Below are 9,005 nucleotides of genomic sequence, written 5' to 3'. Positions count from 1 at the left end.
AAGACCCAGACTTTTGCTTGCTGTCCACTGGAGGCCACCCTCATATGCTAGAGGCCTTCTGCAATTCCTTGCCTCTCCAACATGGCCTCATACTTCATCAAGCCAGCAACGAGAGTCTCTCTAACACCTTTGCCATGTTCTATTGGCTAAAAGCAAATCACATGTCCTGCCCACACTCAAGGAAAGTACACATTAGATTGACAGACTATGGAGCATTAGGAGTCAGGAAAACCAGGTTGGAAGCCCAGCCATACCACTTTCTAGCTCTGTGTTCTTGGACAAATAGTTGAATCTCTCTTAACCTCAGTTTACTTATGTATAAAATGGGCTAATTATATTCATACACGAATAAGGATGTTCTCCACTGCAGGCAAGAGAAGACCAATTAAAAGTAATAAGCAAGTATTTATTTTCTTACAACAAGGACTCTAGAGATGAGGCAGTTTCAGGGTTAATCTTATCTTTCAACATCTTCAGACAAAATTTTTTTTTTCTGTTGAGATTTTTTTTTTTTTTAAGTAGGCTCCACGCCCAACGTGGAGCAGACACAGAGCTTAAACACCACCCTGAGATCAAGATCCGAGCTGAAGTCAAGAGTCTGACACTTAACCAACTGAGCCACCCAGGTGCCCTGCTGTTGAGATTTTTAAATTTTTTTAATTGAACTGTTTCTTTCTTTTTTAATTTTTAAAAGATTTTATTTATTTATTTTGACAGAAACAGACACAGTGAGAGAGGGAACACAAGCAGGGGGAGTGGGAGAGGGAGAAGCAGGCTTCCCACAGAGCAGGGAGCCTGATGCGGGGCTCGATCCCAGGACCCTGGGATCATGACCTGAGGCGAAGGCAGATGCTTAACGACTGAGCCACCCAGGCGCCCCTAATTGAACCATTTCTTAGAGCAGTTTTAAGTTTACAAAAGACCTGAAGTTCCCACATACTCCCTTTTCTCCCCTTCAGTCTCTCCCATTATTAACCTCCTACGGTATACAAATGAAACCAGCACGTGAAATAATGCTCACCACCAGTTGTCATTAGGGAAATATAATCAGAGCCACAACAGAATGCCACTTCACCCCCGCTAGGACAGATATAATAATGTTACCGATAATAACAATAATAATACAAAAAGGACAAATGTTGATGAAGATATGGAGAAATTGAGACTCTCATATATTGTTGGTAAGAATGTAAAATGGTAAGCTGCTATGGAAAATAGCTGGGCAATTCCTCCAAAAGTTAAACAGAGAATTACCGGGTTAACTCAGCAACTGCACTCCTAGGTATATACCCAAAAGATTGAAAGCAGGGACTCAGATACTTGTACACCAAAGTTCATCGCAGCATTATTCACAATGGCCAAAAGATGGAAACAACCTAAATATTCAGCAACAGATGAATGGGTAAACCAACTATGGTACTCCCATGCAATGGAATACTATCCAGCCATAAAAAGGAATGAAGCCCTAGTGCAGGCTTGTTGAGAGTTTAGCTAACCCACGCCATGGTATCGCAGCCTTGGCATGCATTTTGTTTGGCCAGGCATCCTTCAGGGACCTCAAACCGACACTAGCCCCTTCATGCAAGCCCATGCAGTTGATAGCCTGCGGAGACACGAGAACATGAAAGTTCCCAGTAGGATTTCTGCAACAGGCTTTGGGATCAGCAGTTTCTCCTGCCTCCGAGTGCCTGTGTGCCTTATGTAGCTCTTAGATGAGATCCCCATGGGGCTTACCAAAACCATGCTTTGGGGGGTTAAACTGAGCAATCCAGCCCTAGCTTAGGAACCCCAAAGCCCTCCACCCATAGACCCTAACAGAGGCCTGTGGCTCAGGTCATGCCCTTCTCTGCACTCTGCCTTGACCTCCTCGCGTGGCCCCTGGAGGCGTGCTGTGTACTTCCTCCAGGACCTGTGAGTAATAAACTGCTCTACTTCAGTTTCTCCTGTGGTGTCGAAATGGGGCTCCCCATGGGCATCCTGGGCTCCACTTAACAGATGTTAACTTCACAAAATCCTAACAGTGCTACAGCATTGATGAACCTCAAAAACACTATGCTGAGCAGAAGAAGCCAGACACAAAAGACCATATGTGTGTATGTGTGTGTATATATATATATATATATATATATATATATATATATATATATGGCACGATTCTATTTATATAAAATGTCCAATTAGGTAAATCCATAGAGACAGAAAATAGATTGGTGGTTGCCCAGGGCTGAGAGGGAGGGGAAATGGGAGTGGCTGCTCAAACGGTATAAGGCTCTCCATCACCGGGATGAAAGTTCTGGAGCTAGATAGTGGGGGTGATTATATAACATGGTGCATGTACTGAATGTCACAGGACTGTACACTTGGAAATGATCTCAATGGTGAATTCCATGTTATATGAGTATTACCACTAAAAAACCAACAAAGGGAAAGGGGCTCTGCAGACAGAGGGAAAGCAGCCAGCCCCAGAAAACAGGGAGAGGTGCTTTCCGGGGGGGCGGTCCGGGTCTAGGGGGGAGGGTGTGCGCACAGGGCAGGGGTACCTCATCAGTCCTGAGGTGCACCTGTGGCTCCCACATAACAAGGCAGAGGGACCCTCAGACAGTTACCAACCAAGCACATCAAAAGGCTTCCAAAGAGTCTTCTTGAAAGTCTGGAGACACGAAAGAAAGACATTTCCTGCCGGTGCTGTGAAGAGCGATACCTCCCCCGCCCACCCCCCCCAACTGCGGCAGAAGAACAAAACCTTTCAAATGGCCTGGAAATCCTAAACCATTCTTTGCCCTGATGGAAGAATGGCTCTTACAGGGTCAAAGGCAGGATGTTGTCGCCCTCCTCTGGTCACTGAGCAGCTTTGGTTTCCTCCCCCTGCCTAAGGGGGGGCGGGCCACCGCTGGCTGGAGCGGAGCGGGCTGGGCAGCCTCCCCTTGCTGTGTGTGCAGAACCGGGTCCTGAGAAGTTCTGGGAGCTGAACTACCAGGGGCCGTGAAGGTAGCACTCCCCCTTGCTGTCCTTCCCCCACTTCACACACACACTGGTGTTCCTATACCCTCCGTCCTCCCACGTAGCAGGCTCCTGGGTCTCAGCCGGCCCCCTCTCCCACATGACCCCACAGACACCCATGTTCCTCTGCTCACTGCTTGAAAGACAAGTTCATGCCCTTTTCCATGTGTATTGCTGGTCTCTTCCGAGAACCTGAGGAAATTGCAAAGATATAACACTCCCAATTTATAGTGCCCGCCTTCCTCCTTTGCAAGCAATACATTGGGCTTCTGCCCCCCAGCTTTCGGTTCTGAGGAGGAAACACTCCAACACCCTGTCCTACAATCATCCCAGGGCCAGATGGACTCCTCACCAAGAAGGTTCCTCTGCCCTGGAGGGTGGTAAAGATCAGACTGGGCAAAAGCTGTCCCCTTGTCTCGGGTGGTCTAATTTCATCCACGAAGACCTAACGGGGTGCTGTCCAGTTTACCAGAGCGTCCACCCTCCCTCCCGGATCAGAGAGGGCCTGGCCTTTATGTAGATAAAGAGCTGCCTGCTCAGGGTGCCTGGAGAGATCTTCAATACCTTGCCTACCCAAAGATAGTTCCCTTACTAGCTGACCACTTACTTCATCTCCATGTGTCCATAAGTCATCAGAAAGATGCCCCGTCTCACAACTAAGAGAAATGCAAGATAAAATTGCACTGAGATGTCATTTTTTTACTACGAGACTGGCAGAGATCAAAAAGTCTGATAATTCAGGGTGCCTGGGTGGCTCAGTCATTAAGCATCTGCCTTCGGCTCAGGTCATGATCCCGGGGTCCCGGGATCGAGCCCCGCATCGGGCTCCCTGCTCGGCGGGAAGCCTGCTTCTCCCTCTCCCACCCTCCCTGCTTGTGTTCCTGCTCTCGCTGTCTCTCTCTCTGTCAAATAAATAAATAAAATATTTTTTTAAAAAAGTCTGATAATTCATCATGTCAGTGAGCAAGTGGACAAACCCAGACACTTCCCTATCCGTTGCACACGAGGGTGCCCATTGGTACGGCCTCTACAAAGAGTAACTTGGCAATACCTGTCAAAATTTTAAATGCACGGATGCTTTCACCCAACAATTCAACTTCCAAGTATTTATTCTATAGATGTACTTGTACATGGATGCAATGACAAGGATGTGTATTGCAACACAGTTTGTAGTAACAGAAGAGGAAGGAAATCCTTGATGTTCATCATTAGGATACTGGTTAAATAAATCATAGTACAACCACGCACAGAACACCATGAATTTCTTTTGGTAATGAGGCTGTTTACTATGTTCTAAGGGGAAAATATCTTCAAGGTTTGTTGTTAGGTAAAAAAGGTAGTGGGTCATACAGTGTAATGTTTCCATTTGAACGGAAGTATGTAGATTTATACAGATATTTATTCATATGTGTTTATAGATGCATAGAATATGCCTGGAAGGATACTCAATAAACTGGTGATATGATTTTTATGGGAAAGAGAATGAGGGGATAAGGAAAAGAAAGTCACATTTTACTCAATACTCCCTTTTCTAAATTGTAGTAAAATGCACATAATATAAAATTTACCATTTTAACCATTTTTTCAGCATACAGTTCAGTGGTGTTAAGCGCATTCACACCGTTGAGCAACATCACCACCATCCATCTCCAGGACTTCTTCATCTTCCCGAACTGAAGTTCTCCCCCATTAAACACTGGCTCCCCATTTCCCTCTCTCCCCAGACCCAGGCAACCCTTAGGAACTTGACTACTCTAGGTCCCTCACATAAATGGAATGATACAGTATTTGTCTTTTTGTTTCTGGTTTATTTCACTTCAGCAATACCTTTTCATATCTTTAAAAGCACCAGAAGAGCTTTTTAAAAAACACTGATCCCTGGGGGCACCTGGGTGGCTCAGCTGTTAAGCGTCTGCCTTCAGCTCAGGTCATGATCCCAGGGTCCTGGGATCGAGCCCCGCGTAGGGCTCCCTGCTCAGCGGGAAGCCTGCTTCTCCCTCTCCCGCTCCCCCTGCTTGTGTTCCCTCTCTTGCTGTGTGTCTCTCTGTCAAATAAATAAATAAAATCTTAAAAAAAAAAAACAAAAAAAAAACACTGGTCTTCCCCCTAGGAAGTCTGACTTCATAGATCTGTGGTGCAGCCGGTCACCTGAGTTTTTAAGACACTCCAGGTGATTCTAATGTTTGGTCAGGCAGAGCATGCTCCTAAACCACATCAGACTCACCTGAGATGCTCCCAGACTCCCAAGTCCCACCTCTGACCTACTCATTCAGAATTTTCAGGAATATGCCGTTTTAACCAACTCTGAGTGACTCCAAGCTGCCATCCTGGTGCTGAGAAGCTTCTGCCCACATCACACTCTGCCCGGGACCCTAGGAACTCAGCATGCAGCCTGGACCCAGCAGCAGGGATCGACGTGCATGGGGACTGTCCCGCCCTGGGTACTGTGGAAACAGAATGGTGAAAATATACTATCTAAGAAGAGGAAGCTGAGAGAAGTTCCTGCCTTTTTTCATAGCGAGACCGATCATTTTCACATGTGCCTGTGATAGACTAGATTCTGAAATGATCCTATTTGGGGACCGAGGTTATAGGAGCAGACATTCCATTTCTTGTAACCTCCTCAGAGTGGGAGCCTCGGGCGGATCTAAGCAGCCCTGCTGACAGCCTCCACCTGCCTGAGGGTGGAGAGAGACGTGGGAATAAATGCATCACCCAGAACACTGAGCCATACAATCTCTCCCCACTCCTGTGCCCCTTCCCAGGGACAGTTGCTGCTCCAGGGGAAGCTAAGGGAAGACAAAAGGGGGTGGTGGTCTCATTCCTCCCCCCGCCCCACTCCTCCACTAACCGCCTCCCATGCACCGCCCCCACATTGGCCAGTTAGCAGCTATTTACTTTCTAGTCCCATCTCAGCCCTTGGAGGCAGGGTGACCCTGACTGTCCCAGGTTAACCCTGAAAGTCCTCTGACCCAGGAAACCCCTTTGTCCCAGGCAGAATGGGGTGATTGGTCACTCTGGGGGACACCACCAAGATGGCGAACCTGTGACGGGTAACAGAATAATGTAGAGACGGGTAAGAGAATAATGTCCTGTAATAACACCTCCCCTGATTTAAGATCAGCAAAATGAGCCCCAGTGACTCGTCCAAGGTGACAGAGCTGTTGCCAGGGGCAGTGATGCCCCAGCCTGGCTCTTCACCACCCAGGGGCCAAAATGACCTAGTTGGTATTTCTCCAGAAGCAGAGGGACAGGTTAATTGAGTTTTCGGACCACTCCTTGCCCTCCCAGCTGAGGAGGGCCACCGGGAGCCACGCTACCACGGTCTCCTCCAGGTTCAGGAATTTTCGCCTCTGCCAATGGCTTACTTCCTTCTGTCACTTCCTCCCTCCTTGCTGGCCTCATAAGTTATCGTACAGGAGGCTGCTGGTTAACCCAAACCCACTCGATACCCATCAGAGCAACCCTTACTCTTAGAGCGAGCAGGCGACCATCCCCAAATGTGCTTTCTGGAGAATCCCTGGTTCAAAAACCTCGCCTACCTGCCTGGCTTGTAAAGCACATACTAGAGCAGCATTGTCCAAGTGAAAGAGAAGGTGAGCCGCAAATGCAAACCACATAGAGCATTTTCAATTTCCCAGAAGCCATATTAAGAGACACTAAAAAGAAGCAAACGAAATTTATTTCAAAAAATATCTTTTACTTACCTCAATATATCTAAAATATTGTCACTGAAAGTGTAATCAGTATGAAACATTGAGAGGAGATAGTTTACACTCTTTTTTTATATTAGGTGTTTGAAATCCAGGATGTCTTACGTGTACAGCACATCTTAATTCAGATGAACCATATTTATGTAATTTTTAAAAAGATTTTATGTATTTATTTATTTGGGGGAGAGAGGGAGAGAGAGCACAAGCGGGGGCAGGGCAGGGGCAGAGGGAGAGAGAGAAGCAGGCTCCCAGCAGGGAGCCCAATATGGGGCTTGATCCCAGGACCCTGGGATCCTGACCTGAGCTGAAGGCAGACACTTAACTGACTGAGCCACCCAGGCGCCCCTCAGATGAACTATATTTAAAGTATCCAGTAGTCATACGTGGCTGGTGGCTACCATATTGGATGGCACATACTGGAGGCCCAAGACACAATGCAAATATCCCCGGGAAGAGTACTACCAACAACCACTGCTCATAGATTGTTGATCCAACAAGTCTGACTCCTTGGAGGTCAGAGAGAACAGGGTCCTCACAAAATAGGACGTGGAATGATTAGTTATTGATTGTAGCAGAGAGAAGTCAAGGCTAGGACAAGAAAAGCAAATTCAAATTCAGATGGGGCTGCTGCGACCCCTGATGCTGAGCAGGGGACCCACGCTACAAATTCTCTGGCTGGCTCTAGGGTCTAAGACAGCAGGCTAAGGGGCTGCAAGGGGTATTTATACACAGGCCTGAGGGCCCCTGATGAGCAGGACTTGGAGAAGAAGGAAGGAAGAAGGGGTGTTGTGGAGCCATACAGAGAAGTGAGGAGTGCTTCACGCATGCCTTCCCCCCCTAAGCGTCTGCCCCCTCCCCAGTTCAGCTGAGGCTGCCTGCTGACATGTCCGTTAGCCATAATCGCCGCCCAGAGGAACATTCCAGAGCAGCCATTACGCCATGGAAGCAGAATCCATCAGGCAGCGCTTCCAAGTGCAGGTCTAGGAAAAGATGGGCAGATCTTAATAGAGGACACCTTTTTTTTTTTTTTAAAGATTTTATTTATTTATTTGACAGAGAGAGACATAGCAAGAGTAGGAACACAAGCAGGGGGAGTGGGAGAGGGAGAAGCAGGCTTCCCGCGGAGCAGGGAGCCTGATGCGGGGCTCGATCCCAGGGCCCTGGGATCATGACCTGAGCCGAAGGCAGACGCTTAACGACTGAGCCACCCAGGCACCCTAGAGGATACCTTCTTGAAGAGACCAAAAGAACGCAAAGGACCTGGCTGATCTCTAAGGGCCCTGAATCCATAAGACTGTAATGATGGGTCAGAGAAGGGATTGATCAATCCCTAGAGCCCAAAGGTTAGTTGTCAAATCTCAAGTGCCTCAGGAAAAAAAGAAAAAAAAATAGAAGAAAAAGAACCCTGGCTATATTGGGCTCGCTGTTGTGGTGGGATGGAGGTGGTTTATAAACAGCTCCATTGAACTTTCTAGCACACTTGGAAGAGTTTTTCTCTCTGCAGTTGCCCAAACATACTTTCTATGTGTGCGCACGCACACACACACACACACACCGCACAGGTTTATGGAATTAATGGCATTTGGCAATGTTGAAGTGTCAGAGAAGTCAGGCAAAGCAATGCTTCAATCTGGTTAGAAATGACAGTCTGCGAGCATGAGGGTGGGGGACAGTGATCCTGATTGACCACACTTCCAGATTCTGGGCCCCCGGCTAATACAAGCCATGCAATTGGATAGTTTTGGAAAGGGCAGGGCCGCAGGAGGTACTTGGAGTTCTTGAGGCAGCTTTCAAAACCTGCTGTAAGAGGTGACGGGCTACAGCTAATAACCCAGCAGAAAAGTGTGAAGGCTCAGCTGAATAATTAATGTTCCCTGACAGAGCTTACCTCAAGTGAAAGGGCCGTATTCAAAAGAACAAGGAAGGGTGCCTGGTGGGCCCTTGGGGGTGGCTATGTTCATCATGGGGAGGGAGGAGTTAAGCTTTGAGGCCAGAAATAATTTCCATCACCTCACCACACATACCCAGCAGGAAAATCCCAACCTCACCAACCCCTCCCTTACAGTAAGTTACATATGATGCCTTGCCCGCCATGTTTTCCTACAAGATACCACATATTGCTAAGCTGTATGTATTCCACTCAGTGGAGCCAGGGAAGGGCCAGAAGGAGAGTGGGTGAGTGAGCCGGAAACGAGGCAAGGGGGTTGTCAGTTTGGGTTTTTGTTGTTGTTGTTGTTGTTGATTTTTAATGGTTGTTTTATGCCCACCCGTGAAAAAAACATCTACTGACTG

The sequence above is a fragment of the Leptonychotes weddellii genome, chromosome 13 (assembly GCF_054177405.1).
Source record: "Leptonychotes weddellii isolate Sample4059 chromosome 13, ASM5417740v2, whole genome shotgun sequence".
NCBI classification, from domain to species: Eukaryota; Metazoa; Chordata; class Mammalia; order Carnivora; family Phocidae; genus Leptonychotes; species Leptonychotes weddellii.
Note: the sequence above shows the minus strand (reverse complement) of the source record.